This window comes from Podarcis muralis, chromosome 3 (assembly GCF_964188315.1).
Source record: "Podarcis muralis chromosome 3, rPodMur119.hap1.1, whole genome shotgun sequence".
Taxonomy (NCBI): Eukaryota; Metazoa; Chordata; class Lepidosauria; order Squamata; family Lacertidae; genus Podarcis; species Podarcis muralis.
Genome location: NC_135657.1, coordinates 6,971,160 through 6,979,382, shown reverse-complemented (window position 1 = coordinate 6,979,382; position 8,223 = coordinate 6,971,160). Strand labels below are relative to the sequence as shown.

Sequence of the window (8,223 nt, the reverse complement as noted above, 5' to 3'; positions counted from 1 at the left end):
GACTAAACGACTAAACGACGACAACAACAATGAAGCATTTTAATATTTACAAAGCTACTAAGCAGGGCCCAGAGCAAGCTACCAGCAGAAGACAAAGTTCTCTGCTTTTCTTTTTGCAGAAAATTGAATAAGGGCCAGTCCTCATTCTACTCTGAATCAGGCAGGATGAGAGAGAAGCAACTGCAAGCATTAATCTAAGCAACTAAAGCCCACTTTTAGGGGAAGGACTGTACCACAGCGAGAGGGTATTTGCTTGGCATTCAAAATGCCATATGAACATAAGTAGAGCCCTACCGGATCAGGCCAATGACTCTTGCTCAGCACCCTGATCTCACAGTGGCCACTCAAATGCCTGTGGGAAACCTTCAAGTAGGACATGAGCGCAAGCCCTCTCCCCTCCTGTAATTTGCAAGTGGTATTCAAAAGCACCACTGCCTCCAACTGTGGATATGTCCCTGACATCTCTAGGTTGGGACAGCATTTTCCCTACATGAAGCCCCGGAGAGCTGTTGCCAATCAGTGTGGACAATACTGAGCTAGATGGATCAATGGTGCAAGGCAGTTCCCCATGAGGTATAATATTGGCCCTTTCATCAGTTTTGTGACACCTATTTACCCTAACATCCTTTCTAATTACCCCTCTGGCTTCCCATCTGTCAACCTGTTTCCTCACCATCACGTGGCTGACTCATCCTGCTCCAATTCTACTAGTTGCCATTCAGATACTTCAAAAGAGCTGCTTTGTTTTTCCTATGTCTTACGCTTTTGCAGTTTAAAGATGTTTGTTCTTAAGAGATGCCCTTGAAAACCTGGCCTTCTTCCTCTGAACACACTGCCATTTATCAACAGGGCACCCAAAACAGGACCTACTTTATTGCCATTCAGGATCTGTATGCAGCCTGAGATGATGTGTCAGCTGCCTGATGGGGAGATGAGGAGGCCAGCAGATGGGGAGCAAATGGGTTATTAGCAACAGCAACAGGGCAAATACAATTATTTCAACTCCAAAGAAAAGGCCTGCGGACTGGGGGCAACATCAAAGAGACTCTTGTCATTAAGAATCAAGTAATTTCAGATGCCCTATGTGGCCTTATCTTGCTCCCTTCCCTTCATTGACTTCAAAGTCAATGAAATGCGGTCCATTAGGGCAGCCTTCTTGGCTTCCAACCTGTATATATAGACATGATCTCTGTTGAGGCCTCACCATTGCTAGTCCATCCTTGGGATTCCTTGCAGTGGCACCAACAAATTTTCTAAGAGCCATGAAGTTTGTCTGTCTTTTCTTTGCATTGGTCTTCCTTTGCAGTGCCCAGGCTGATGAAGCAGATCTGGCCAAAATGGAGAAGCAAGAGGGAGAGGACTTGAAAGACTTCCTCCAGGAGGAAGACCCTGCTGGTGACGATCAAGGTTTGCAGGATGAAGGTAATTGTTATGTACATGGAAGATGATCTCCTACACCTTCCATGGTGGACAGGTTTTGCATTTCACTGGGGTGCAGGGATCCACTCTTCCACGGAAATCTCTTAAAATGCTTCTCTTTGGCTGGAACATGCCCTGATTATGGTTATGCATGCTCTTGCCAGCATCAACATTCCTGATAGAGATATGCTGGCTCCGTGGTGGACAATTGTCTCTACATACTCTTAGATAGGATTGTCTTTGCATTACATCAAGTCACCGATATTCTAGACGAATGGTTGAGTGAGAAATGTACTTCATAGTAGCCAAGAAGTTGCAGAACCTCAAGCGTGAGAATTTCTAGGATGACATGTTGGGGTTGGTAATGCCCACACTGTCGATTTTCAACTAGACATCAGAGGCATGTATTAGGGTAAAGTGTGCCTTTATGTGGATGAGGATTAGGAGAATGAGGATTATGAGCATGATCATATTGTTGTTGTTAATCACATAAATGCATTTCGTTGTGTAAAATCATTTACAGCAGTGTTTACATTAGTCAAAACTGCATGCAAAATCCCAAAACTTATTTATTCATAACCCACGGTGACTAACAAAAATACAGAAATATTTAAGACTAATATAAAATAGATGCATCATACAGAGTCTATAACCAGAGAGCCGACAACAGTGAAGCCATATAATAATGAAAACAGGAAATCCATAAAAGGTAACAGGCAATTAGCAATAAATGAATAAAGGTGGAGATGCATTAAAACAGCTCATCACGTGCTATCAGATGTCTGAGAACAGAGGAAAGTTGCAAACAGATACAAAAACGAGTAACTAGGAGTAAAACGCTGAGGATTCTTCAGAAGGAATATCCCCCTCCTTTTCTCTCTGTTGAGCTCTGCAGGGATTGCAGGAGGATAAAGCCGACAGGTAGTTATGAGTGAGAGGGCAGGTAGGTGGGGGCTGCCTGGAGGAAAACTCATGTTGGTTGGGGAGTGCCCCATTCACCCCAATGGACCAGCCATCGCTGAACTGCTCTCATCATCAAGATGCTCCTCCTACTGTTCAGCTGAATCTGGCCCTGATCTTAAGCCCATGGGGTGTTTGGTCTTTTCTGTGTCTCACAGCCTTTAAGTATTTTGAAGAATGTTTCCCTCCTCTTTTATATGCAGACTCTGGGCCAAAGGCTTCTTCACGACTTGCCGTCGTCGGCTGCTATGGCAACAAAGGATATTGCCTGCCACGGGGCTACCGGTGCCATAATGGCTTGAAGTGGGAGGAGAAATGGAACAACTGTCCATATCGCAATGTTCTGTTGTGCTGTGTGCGCTGAGGCAAGAAATGGTGAAGGTCCAATAAACTCCTTGCAGAAGTTTTTACAACCACGAGGAAGAATGAGCCAGTCTGCTCTTTTCAAATAAATCATTGGTTAATTGATCTCACTCCTTTCAGAAAACCACTGGATAATTTGTCACTATCCCTTCAATAAATCTCTGATTAACTACATCCACCCACCACTCAAGTTGTTATTCTTTATGCTTTTCTCTTTTTACAAACATGCGAGATTGGGGAATCTGGCATCCTTGTGCATTATTGCTATTAATTAATTTTTTTAAATTATCCTTTGGTTGGGGCGAGTATTCCATGAAGGTTGGCTTAAACTGACACAACCTTTTGCATGCTTACTCAGAAGGAAGTCCCGTTATGTCTACTGGGGTTTACTCCCAGGAAAGTGGGGAGGGAGGAGTATAGCTCTGCATGCCTTGGTTCAATCCCTGACATCTTGAGGTGGGGCTGGAAATAATCCTTGTCTGAAATCCTGGAAAGTTATTTCTAGTCAGTGTGGGAATCCTGAGATGGACTGACCAGTGGTCTGATCCCATATCAGTTGGCTTTCTACATTTCCAAGTGAACATAGAATGTAGAAATGTAGTGCAAAACTTTCCCCCATGAGGTTCCTTTCTCCTAACTTTTAGGAAAACCACATGAGGCACCACCTCTTCTTAACTCTCAGAAGGCAGAGCTAAAATCTGAAAGGGGTTATGGCATTTGCTCATAATGTACACAGAAAAGTGGACTGGGTGGCACAAGATAGAACTGAATAGAAATGGCTTCTGGTTCAACATAAAGGTTTGATTGTGTCTATTGCACATCACATGTCAGGGATTGAAGGAAAGGAAGGATGCATGCCTGCACCCAATGAATTCCCACCGAGATCTCTTAATGGAGGCCCCATCTGGACAGCTGACACCAGGAATGGGGCCATTACCCTGCTGTAGGATGACTTCCTCTTTACTGTGCAAAAGCTTGAATTGCTACCCAGTTCTTAAATAATAAGGGGGAGAGAGACTGTATGGAAGACAAATAATGACCCAAATTCCATCAGTTGACATTCACAAGTGTCATGTGTGGAGAGCCTGCCCCCCCCTTAAGTAACTTCACAGATAAGAATTAATGAGGGATGTGGGTGGCGCTGTGGGTTAAACCACAGAGCCTAGGACTTGCCGATCAGAAGGTTGGTGGTTTGAATCCCCGCGACAGGGTGAGCTCCCGTTGCTCAGTCCCTGCTCCTGCCAACCTAGCAGTTCGAAAGCATGTCAAAGTGCAAGTAGATAAATAGGTACCACTCCGGTGGGAAGGTAAACGGCGTTTCCGTGCGCTGCTCTGGTTCGCCAGAAGCGGCTTAGTCATGCTGGCCACATGACCTGGAAGCTTTATGCCGGCTCCCTCGGACAATAAAGCGAGTTGAGCGCCGCAACCCCAGAGTTGGCCATGACTGGACCTTTACCTTTATATTTCATAGTCACTTTTTATTCAGGCATCAGGTTGCAAGCAAAAATCTACATCCCTCCCCAAGGAAACTGTTGGCTACTCTAATCATCCCCCTTCCGTCTTCCGCAGCAGTCGAGGTGCTAACTGGAAGCTCCTCCTCCTTTCTGTGTCATTTGTTCTCTGAACAGTCAGACCGCCCAGTTCGTGGGGAGGGAGGGTCCCACACATGCTCTAATGATGTCTCTGCTCTCAGTCTGCTTTCTTCAAACATCTTCTTATGCATCTCTATCTTTCCTATCTGCTTCCCAAGTTGCCTGAACCACCATCTCAAGTGGGGAGGTTTGAAGGAGGAGCATGTTTTGATGGATGCAGTTACTGCCTTCCTCTATGGATGCAACTTCAGAGCACCTGTACAAGTAGATTGGCTAATCAGAGCTTCAAAGAGCAGGAAAACATGAAGGAGTCAGAAAGAGGATGGCAGTTCAGTGAAGGATTGGGTAAACTGCAAACAGAAATGGTTTCAAAATGGTTCCAAGTGGTTTCAAGGGTCATTATAGCAGAATTTCAACAATGCTGGTGGCAATCTCAGAGATGCAACACAATTCCCCCTTGCAATTTCCTCATCCTTTTGCCAGAATGGGAATAACTGTATAAATATCAGTGATCTGGAGTAAGGCATTCAAAGCTTCCCCAACCATTCCTTCCCTTGAGCCTTTGGCTTCCATTGGTGCTGTGATTGTGGGCACCATGTGATGGTGAAGAACCTTTGCATCCTCCACCTTGCTGTCTGAGATTGCTGCCAGCATCATGCTTTTCACTCTGCAGCTTTCTCTTTGAAGCTCTGATTAGCCAATCTCTGAAATTGCTCTTGTGACGGGGTGAGCTCCTGTTGCTCGGTCCCAGCTCCAGGGACCTCGGCCAATAAAGCGAGATGAGCACCGCAACCCCAGAGTCGGCCATGACTGGACCTAATGGTCAGAGGTCCCTTTACCTTTACCTTCTTGGACGATGATAGAAATATTATTATTATTAATAGAACTCATTGGGACCATCCAATGAAGCTCAACTTGGGTGCTTCCATGGGATTTTCCACTTCTCCCATGCTTTCTAGACATGGATCCAAGCAGTTTTGCCTTTGCTCCACTACTCCCCCTCCAAAAAATCCTAAACCCTTGCTCTTGAAATCTAAATCAGAACAAACAACGATCTGTTGGAAATTGCCCTTTGTTTTGATTCAGCACTAAAGCATGAGTTTCCCCAGGGGAAAGCAGTGGGGCGAATGGAAGTGTGGAAGAGCCTTTAAATTGAAATTAGCCAGGCAATTCCCTCTGCAGCGCATAGCAGTTAAGCATGGAAATTGCTCCCACAAGAGGCAGTGGTGGCCACCAAATTGGATGTCTTTAAAAGAGGATTAGATAAAGTCTTGGAGGAGAAGGAGGCTATCAATGGCTACTAACCATGGTGACTATGCTTTCCCAAGGACTCTCCAAAATCTGGAGTTGGCACTGGGTGGCATTCATAGCAGCAGAGTAGGAGACCAGGAGATGGAAAGGAAGATGTACTGAACTAAGCATTCAGTAGGGACACGGGTGGTGCTGTGGTCTAAACCACTGAGCCTCTTGGGTTTGCTGATTGGAAGGTTGGCTGTTTGAATCCCCATGACGGAGTGAGCTTCTGTTGCTCTGTTCCAGCTCCTGCCAACCTAGCAGTTCGAAAGCACGCCAGTACAAGTAGATAAATAGGTACCACTGCGGCAGGAAGGTAAACAGCATTTCCATGTGCTCTGGTTTCTGTCACAGTGTTCCGTTGTGCCAGAAGTGATTTAGTCATGCTGGCCCCATGACCTGGAAAGCTGTCTGTGGACAAATGCCGGCTCCCTTGGCTTGAAAGTGAGATGAGCGCTGCAACCCCATAGTCACCTTTGACTGGACTTAACTGTCCATGGGTCCTTTACCTTTACCTTTTTTACCTGCCTTGACTGTGGGAAGCAGTGGGAGGCAGCATTTCTGAATACCAGTTGCTGGAAACTACAGAGGGGAGAGCATTGCTGTGCCCAGGTCCTGCTTACAAGCATCTTATTGGGTTATCTGGTTGGCCGCTGTGAGAACAGGATGCTGCACCAGACTGGCTTCTCTCAGAACAAAGAGGAGAACAAATTTCTGTGCTTTGTGGTGCATGACTTCTATTCCTGTGCATTCTTCAGGAGCTTGAAAAGCTTGCAAATCCCTTAAATTAAGAAACACCTTGTTCTGAATATCTGAACTTAGAAACCATCTTCAAAGACATTATATGACATAAACATCTTATCTTTATGTCTCAGGCTTTCAGTCTGTCCAGTATAGGGTTGTTGCGTGTCGAGGTCCCCAAGACAGCCTCCAATAAAACACAATTGACACATGATTTTAGTTTAAGATTTTTGGCATAATTTTGGCCACAACTTTATTAAAATTACAAGCAATGTGAGTGGTTGCTTAGGCATTGGTTGCGACTATCTGACCCCGCACAGGGACAGACTGACATTTGCACGCCCGCAAAGTGAGAAAGGGAAAACATTTTGGGGAGAGAGACAGAACTGGGAACCATGTCTCACCCCTCCCCAAATGCTCCCAGGGGATCTTGCGTGGCCCTAGCCCCTTGACAGGGGTTCGGACAAAAGCATGGCAAGCTAAATCTAAGTAAGTAAGTAGCTAAGGAACTAAATGAGTGCAAGAACCCTCTCCCAGTCACTGTCATTCAGAGGCATACAAAAGGTAAGAGGAACATTGATCTTGCAGTGAAGTAGAACTGAGTAATCTGAGCTGTTATTCAAGCTGCTTACATACCCAAATTCCAGCTGTGTTTCGGTTAGCGACAATTCCCGTAAGATGCCTTTGTACCAAGCCATAAGGAAGTTGTTGGCAAGTTCATTGAATGATAAGGGTGTTTGGTTAACTCTATTCTTTCTTTTTCTTTTTTTGAAGTAATGCATATTTGTTTTTGTACAAGCGGGCAAGATAATGTTACCCTGTGGCTGCTTGCTATACAAGGAAAGAGAAATGTGCAGGTATAGCAGCCTGGGGGACCTTGTTTGCAAGAAGAACGAAAATTCAGAATGGGGTGGATTAATTGCCGTGCCCAGTTGCCAACAACATGCTTTCGGATTGATTGATCAATCGATGTTGAAAGGTTATCTTAAATTTTATCATTCCGGGTTGTGCAAAGTTCAAGGAGAGTTATAGAATATTGACACAGAAGGCCAAGCAAGCTACTGCTTATTTAGCTGACCGCTTTGGTATTGCAACTGTGGCCAGACAGGTGCCAAGAGGATGTCCCTAAGAATCATCTTAAGAACATCATAGGAGTTCTGCTGGACCAAGCCAAAGGCTTCTGAAGTCCAGCATCCTTTTCTCGCAGTGTAAAGGAAGACCACAAGCAGGATTTGAATGCAACAACGCTTTGCCCAAATTCAAAGAAAATCATATTCAGAGACATTCTGCCTCTGCTTGTGCAGGTAGTACATAGCCATTGTGGAACATAGCAGATAGAACTAATAGCCTTACCCTGCATGAATTTCTCTAATTCTCTTGCATAGCCTTCCGCGCTGGTGGTCATCGTTGCATCTTTACAGTGTGAAGAAGTATTTTCTTTTCTCTGTCTTGAATCTTGCCTGAATTCTAGCACTATGCAGAAGGTTCCCCCTCATCCATTTTCTCCACAACTTGATGGCCATATCTGTCCCTATCACCAGGGGCAGACTTTGATAGTCTTTTGTCGTATGGTAAAAAGGTAAAAAGAAAAAGGACCCCTGGACGGTAAGTCCAGTCAAAGGTGACTATGGGGTTGTGGCGCTCAGCTCATTTTCAGGCTGAGGAAGCCAGCGTTTGTCCACAGATAGCTTTCTGGGTCATGTGGCCAGCATGACTAAACCGCTTCTGGCATAACGGGACACTGTGACAGAAACCAGAGCACATGGAAATGCCATTTAGCATCCATATGCAGTGATACCTATTTATCTACTTGCACTGGTGTGCTTTTGAACTGCTAGGTTAACAGAAGCTGAGA

At 45.1% G+C, this 8,223-nt stretch overlaps 1 long non-coding RNA gene across 1 annotated transcript; it reads left to right on the top strand.

The window, feature by feature from the left end:
• Positions 1-841: 841 nt before the first annotated feature.
• On the top strand, positions 842-2,916 carry LOC144327191 (uncharacterized). Its single transcript, XR_013392092.1, has 2 exons — positions 842-1,422; positions 2,583-2,916. It is a non-coding gene; the product is annotated as an uncharacterized LOC144327191 (long non-coding RNA).
• The last annotated feature ends 5,307 nt before the right edge of the window (positions 2,917-8,223 follow it).